The sequence below is a fragment of the Canis lupus genome, chromosome 11 (assembly GCF_011100685.1).
Source record: "Canis lupus familiaris isolate Mischka breed German Shepherd chromosome 11, alternate assembly UU_Cfam_GSD_1.0, whole genome shotgun sequence".
NCBI lineage: Eukaryota > Metazoa > Chordata > Mammalia > Carnivora > Canidae > Canis > Canis lupus.
Genome location: NC_049232.1, coordinates 33,011,220 through 33,018,584, shown reverse-complemented (window position 1 = coordinate 33,018,584; position 7,365 = coordinate 33,011,220). Strand labels below are relative to the sequence as shown.

The following is a 7,365-nucleotide window of genomic DNA, read 5'->3' as shown; positions in this document are numbered from 1 at the left end:
ATACATATATATTCAATCAATACCTTTGAATATACGAATACATATAATATGTCTACATATCCACAAAGTCCTTGTATGTGTATTAAATAATTGTGTGGTTTGTTTAAGGCATTCTTTTTAATAAACTTTTAATTTGATAATATTTGTATATCTGCGAGAACAATGCAAAGATAGTTTGGGGGGTTTCCATATACTTTTCCCTATTTTTAACATTTTAAATTGGTATGGTACATTTGTCACAATTAATGAACCAATATTGATACATCATTATTTTTTTTTTTGATACACTATTAACTTAAGTCTATTTTCTATTTGGATTTCCTTAACTTTTTGCCTAATGTCCTTTTGCTGTTCAGGGTTCCATGTAGGACATCACATTACATTATGTTGTCATGTCTGTGTAAGTTCTTTTGGCTCTGACAGTTATAAGCACTCTTCTATGGCTTAACCTTCAGACAACCCTACAGGTTTGAGAACTATTTTACAGAAAAGGAAAACGATGACTTTCGGGCACATGAAGTAAGAATACACGGGAATTTAAATCAGGTCTATGATATTTTTGTATCAATTATTTTTATAGTATAACCTCAAGTCACTATTATTTACATGATTTTACCCAAACTAGCAACTAACTAAATGTTAATACAATGAAGGGGTATTGAATTACATATAACTTTTCAAAAAAGTACAAAATAAAGATATATGCAAAAATAGAGTAGTGGGTTGCCACATTTTGGTAGTATTCTATTTTGATTATACATTTAACATAATACACATATTATGCATCCAAGATTGTGATGGTTTGTTCCATCACAGATACTGAGATTTCCAGTCTCTCCTGTCAAGGGAACCAGATGTTCAGAACTGTGGCTATGAGTGCTGAAACTGAAGATTCCTTGTCTATTCTTCTAGAGTTAGCAGGGCTGTTCATCTCAAGATCCACAGGATTTGGGGCAATGAACACTTCAAGGGTGACTCTGACACTGGTGATTAGTGTTCTTTCCTTGCCTTCTCCTGAATTTCTGGATGCTATGGTATAAATGTTCATGTGCACTCCCCCCATTCATATATTGAAATTTTAATCTTCAGAGATGCTGGCATTAGGAAATGGGGCCTTTGGGAGGTGCTTAAGTCATGAGGGTGGAGCCTTCATAAGTGGAATTAGTGCTTTATGAAGAAACCCACAGAGATTCCTTGCTTTTCTTACCATGAAACGACTCAAGGAGAAGGTACTGGCTATGAACCAGGAAGAGAGTTTTTACTGGAATAAGACCATTCTGGCAACTTAATCTTGATTTCCTAGTCTTCATAATGGTGAGAAACAAAGTTCTGTTGTTTACAAGCTACCTAGTAATATTTTTTAAATAGCAACCTGAATGGACTAAGACACTGGGCCTCCAAAGACTCAGATATGATTCTAGAAAGGATTAAGACCTCCAGCATGTGACTGAGAAACAATCTTTTCCAGCTCTGGGTCAGTTATAAGTCAGATTTAGCTGATTCAAACAATAAAGATGCAAAGTTGTTATGGGGATTTGTTTGCATCATTTTGTTGTGTACTATTATTTTATTTTGAAAGAATCATAAGACTGAAAGTTTTAAGGGAATATTTATTTTATTGTTTTCCAAGAGTCTGTTATGAAATATTAGTAATATGCAAAAATAAATGTTGAGAGTCATAACACTAGCTTTTTTTAACATGTATAAATAGTATCAGAATATATCATAGGTATCAATGACAAATATCATTTACATGATATTTATAAAGCTTACATGTGTTTATTAAGGGCAGTGTTAAAGGTATTTTGTAGTAGGAGACATAGTCAAAACAAGATTGAAAACCCCTACTTTAATCCCATATGCTTTGCTTAAATATCCAGAGATGGAAAAGTCACTTCCTACCCCAACCAACCAACTCAATGTTGAAAGAATGCTAAATAAACATACGAGCATACTTCTTTTGTTGAGTTGAAATACACCTTCCTATGATCTCTATCCTTTGTACACTGCCTTTTTAAGCATTAAACAATGTTCCTAATCCTTATGCTCCACCTTAGTTTTTTATTTACTTGAAAAGTTATTTTCAACATTGCTTTACCTTGGCTAAATATTTGTATTTCATTTGACCATTCATAAAAACAAAATATTCCCATCTCTCATATCCCCAGCTTTTTGTGTTTTTCTATATTCCATAAATATATAATTGTGGAAAAACTTATCATGATTTGTAAATTCAAGGCTTTGTGATATCAAAATCTTTTATAATTGCAAATACATGCACATAGTATTATAATGAGCTATTATCAAATTATTTGTAGCTCTTAATTACTTCTGACAATTGAAGGAGAAATATACATACTCTGGAAAGTGGTATAAATGCAGCAACTTGCGCAAATCACATTTGTCAACATTTTCATTTGCTGTCTAGTCCAAGCATTTGATCCTACAGAATTTGAAACTTAGAGTGCTTTTAATGGATACACTGTATATACCTAAAAGCTGAGTAAAAAGAGAAGCAGGAGCAAATAGAAAATTACCATATAAAACCTGACTGTCAGTTTCAATTTAGATCTTTCGACTCTTATTACTCAAGGTTAAGCAAGTATACCTCAGAGCTGCTGCAACAGGCAAGCAATTCCAGAAGGGGTAAGTAGCTTGGTCACTTGATTTCCCAAATATCTTTCTTTTGCTGCAGATGGAGCATGGCCCACTTTCCACAGCCAACTTTATCTCTGTGATAAGACATCAATACAATTTAGTGTCATGGGCAATTTGTATTGGATCAGTTACATGCTGGCTTAATAGAGCAGAAGTTTTGACATTATTATGAAACATCTACATCATAAAAGTTATAAAAAATCCTGTCCATTGGCCTACAATAATTTGACATTTTGCTCTGCTCACTAGATGAGGCCAAATTATAGATTTTCTTTTTAATGTTGAAGGGTTGATTCACTTCTCATTAGTTAAATCTCCAAAGTATTTGGAATTAAGCTGTCAGGTTTTATAAATGAAGCAAAAGGCATTCTAATTTCTCATTCTGAGTATCTCAGAATTTAAATTACAGCTCTAGGAGAAGAACAGAACACTACAATTGGGCTCGCTATTTGAACATCACCACAGAAAAGAGAGAATAATGTATTTCTATTATTTTGAGATAAATAATAATGAAGTGGGTATTGGCAGTAAAGCATCGTTCAGCTAAAGCAACGTACTGAACCTACATGCAGTACCTAGTCAGATAACTTTGCAGAGAGAATCTGGGCATGCCCATTAGAAGATTTATGTTGTAAATTCACCCAAAACACAGTATATCTTCATCCATTACTCTTAGAACTGAGACTTCCTTGGTTTTTGAAACCTAACGGTAAAGCACTTCAGATATACTAGAACTGCATCCTCAAACTGAATCAAGCTAGCAAACATTTGGTTGGGGTGTGTATATAATATATACATACATATATTCATACATATATGCACTGAGAATAAAACAGGAGACAGAAGAAATAGAAATGTGTCACTACCCAGAAGTTTAAGATCTACTAGGGCTCTAGGAATGTGATATATGTCAAAGCCAATTAAAAACACCACAAAAACAAACAAAAAATTAGAGGATATAATTGAATCTCAAGGAAAACAACATTTTAAATGGCCTCGATGGGACACCTGGGGGGCTCAGTGGTTGAGCACCTGCCTTTGACTCAGGGCATGATCCCAGATCCTGGGATTGAGTCTCACACTGGGCTCCCTGCAGGGAGCCTGCTTGTCCCTCTGCCTGTGTCTCTACCTCTCTCTCTGTGTCTCTCATGGATAAATAAATAGAATCTTAAAAAAAATTAAATGGGCCTTGAAGAAAATATAGAATTCAAATTGTTCAAAACAATTAAGAAAGAAGGACTTTCAAATGGGATTATTAAATATTAGGGGCTTCTCCAAAATTCCTTAATTCTAAGAATTATTGGGGAGTGTCTTAGTTCATTCAGGTTTTTATGATAGAACATCACAAAAGGAGTGGCTTATAAGACAAATTTATTTCTCACAATTCTGGAGCCTATGAAGTTCAAGATTAAGATATCCTCAGATTCAGTGTTGGAGAGGCCCTGATTCCTTGTTCATAGGAGGCCCTTTTTTCGCTTTGTCCTCACAAGGAGGAAAGGGGGCTTCTTTCATAAGGGCACTAACCCCAGTCACAAGGTCTCTGTCCTCATAACCTAATCAAATTCCCAAAGCCAAATACCATCACATTGGGCATTAGGATTTAACAGATGAATTTTGGAAGGACACAAACATTTAGTCTAAAGCAGAACAAATGTTAAAAGGTGGTATATCACCATACTGATGAATTAAGAAAGTCATTGAATGTAAGAAGTTGGGTCAGGTTCAATATTTTTAATAAAAATGAAGAAAAACAACTGAAAACCCATGATCTATTTTCCCTTCTTCTGTTCTCTTTATAGAAAAATTCTGAAAGACTGTATTCTTCATGAACCTAATTTGGTATTTCCTCCTATATTCTCTTGAATACTTAAGAAAATCAGGCTTTCCCTCCATTTTACTCATACTTTTACGAAGGGCAAGAAAGGTTTCTGTGTTGCCAATTCCAATGTCAGTTTTCAGTATTCTTTTGTGAGTGACCAGATGTCTCAGTATCCATGGTAAAACTGGGAGATTTCTGAGTAAAATGGGACAGTTGGTCACCTCCTCCTTTTGGTTCTATTTTCTTTACTTGACCTAAGGAACCACACTCTTGTTCCTTGTCCTGCAACTATCACAGGCCTCTACTTTGCTGGATTCTGTCTCTCTGACCTCATTGTTATCATCCTGCAGCTCCATCACTTTGCATCCACTCTGGCATCCATGCTATTCCTAGGCCACCAGAACTAATGCCATCAAGAAATTCACATTTGTCTCTACTTTGTCTCTAATGCTCTAATGTTGTACCTATAAATATCTGCATTTTATTTCATTCAGGTCTCTGCAGTGATGTCACCTTCACAAAGGTAACACCCATGACTATGTATTTGCATATATCACACACATGTTCTCTATTACTTTCAGCTTTATTTTTCTTCATAAACTTTATCACCATCTGATTTTATTATATTTAGATTTATAAATATATACTATTTTTAATATATCAACATTTAATGTAATAAAAGAAACATAATAACATTAAAATGTACATGTTTTTGGGTTGCTGGGGTGGCTCAGTGGTTCAGCATCTGCCTCCAGGTCCGGGCATGATCCCAGGTCCTAGGCTCAAGTCTCCCATCCCGCTCTCTGCAGGGAACCTGCTTCTTCTTCTGCCTATGTCTCTGACTCTCTCTATCTGCATCTCTCATGAACAAATAAAACTAAAAAAAATGCATGTTTTTTTCAATAGAATGGAAACATGGAGAGTGAGGGTTTTTTAAATATGTTTATTCTCTCATCATTATATCTCTAGCATGTAAGATAATGTAAGATGGAATAACTGAAGTTCAAAAGTATTTGCTGAGTAAATGAGTTGCTGCTCTCTTTCAGGCACCATTCTAGACAGTTTATATGAATTAACTATTTGGTCCTCATAGCAACCCACTGAAGATGGTAATATTATTGACATTTTACAGAGGTCAACACCAAGTAAAATGGTAAGACAGATTTAAACATAGATATTCCTGATTTTATAGTTTGGGTATTTATTATTATTATTATTATTATTATTATTAGAGAAAGAGAGAGCATTCACTAGCGGTACGGGAGGAGGGACAAATGGAGTGAGAGAGAGAATCTTAAGCAGGCTCCACACCCACCATGGAACCTTACTCAGGGCTCGATCTTATAACCCTGAGATCATGACCTCACTGAAATCAAAAGTCACTTGCTTAACCAACTGAGCCACCCAGGTGCTCCCAGAGTTTTGGTGTTCAAATACTACATTATGTTGCCTTTTGTGGGCTTATAGAATAACTGCAAGTGAGGGAGTGGCTGTTTACTAAGGTTAGGTCAATTATTTGGAAATTGAATTTAAAAAAGACAAAAATTCTACATTAGATCATATGATAACTCTAACTTTTTGAGGAACAACTAAACTGTTTTTCACATGGCTACACCATTTTACATTTTTACTAACAAAGTATGAGGGTTCAAATTTTTCTATATCCAGATAACATGTTATGACAAGCAAAAGTAGACCAACACAAAAGGTCACATGTTGTATGATTCCATTTAAATGGAATTTCCAGGTGCCTGGGTGGCTCAGTGTATTGGGCATCTGACTCTTGATTTTGGGTTAGGTCATGATCTCGAGGTCATGAGATAGAGCCCTACATCTGGCTCCACACTTAGCACAGAGTCTGCTTGAGATTCTTTCTCTCCCTCTGCCCCTTTTCCCCACGTCTTTAGTTAATTAATTAAATTTCCAGAATATGCTAATTCATAGAGACAGAAAAAGTATTGGCTAACAGACTATGAAATGAAGGGAATGGGAGTGACTTCTAATGGATAGCAGGTCTTTTTGGGGGTGAGAAAAAGTTTCAGAACCATATAGGAGTGATGGTTGTACACCCTTGTGAATATTACTAACAACCACTGATGTGTACAATTTAGAAGAGGTAGTTTTATGATATGTTATATGTCAGATGTATCTCAAAAAAAAAAGGCAAAAATGACTAAAGTTTATCAAATGATTGAAGTAATTAAATTATTTATTGGCTGTTACTAGGAATTTTTAATTACATGTTCTGATTTCTAATTTCCATGAAAACAAATACTTCTGTCTTATATCCACTGGTGTATCTCGATGTTGATGAAGTTATAAATTACCAATAGCAATGCTGTCAATTTGTTCATATGGATGTTGTATCCAACAATTTTCTTGAAATCTCTTATTTTAATATAGTCTTCATATGTTAATGCATTTTTTATTGATGGTCATATTGTCTAAATATTTTTCCTCTCTATTATTGTAGCTACTACTTATTTTTTAATGCTAGTGGATAAAGTCTCCAAGAAATACTGATTGTAAACCCTGGTATCAGGTAACCATATAATGTTATGGATCTTAGAGAAGATATTCTAATATTTTGCTTTTAAGTATTGTGTTTGTTTTAGAATTTTCCTAGTTCCCTTTCATTTGGTTTTGGAAATTACTCTCTATCCCTAAGCTGTTGAGACTTTATTTTTTATTATGAGTTTTTGGCTTAATATCAAATGTGTATTTTTGTATTCCAGTATAATTTTAAATGTAGCAACTTCTCTAATGTTAATGTGGTAAATTGCACAATTGCACTAAAGAGCTTTTTTTTTTTTTAAAGATTTTGTTTGCTTATTCATGAGAGAGAGAGAGAGACAGAGGCAGAGACAGAGACAGAGGGAGAAGCAGGC

General features: G+C 34.5%; 1 long non-coding RNA gene across 1 annotated transcript; it reads left to right on the top strand.

Annotated features, from left to right (window-relative positions):
- Positions 1-417: 417 nt before the first annotated feature.
- LOC111098039 lies at positions 418-7,147 on the top strand. The gene is made up of 5 exons (XR_005366387.1): positions 418-546; positions 2,594-2,646; positions 4,972-5,000; positions 5,524-5,630; positions 6,951-7,147. It is a non-coding gene; the product is annotated as an uncharacterized LOC111098039 (long non-coding RNA).
- Positions 7,148-7,365: the final 218 nt, after the last annotated feature.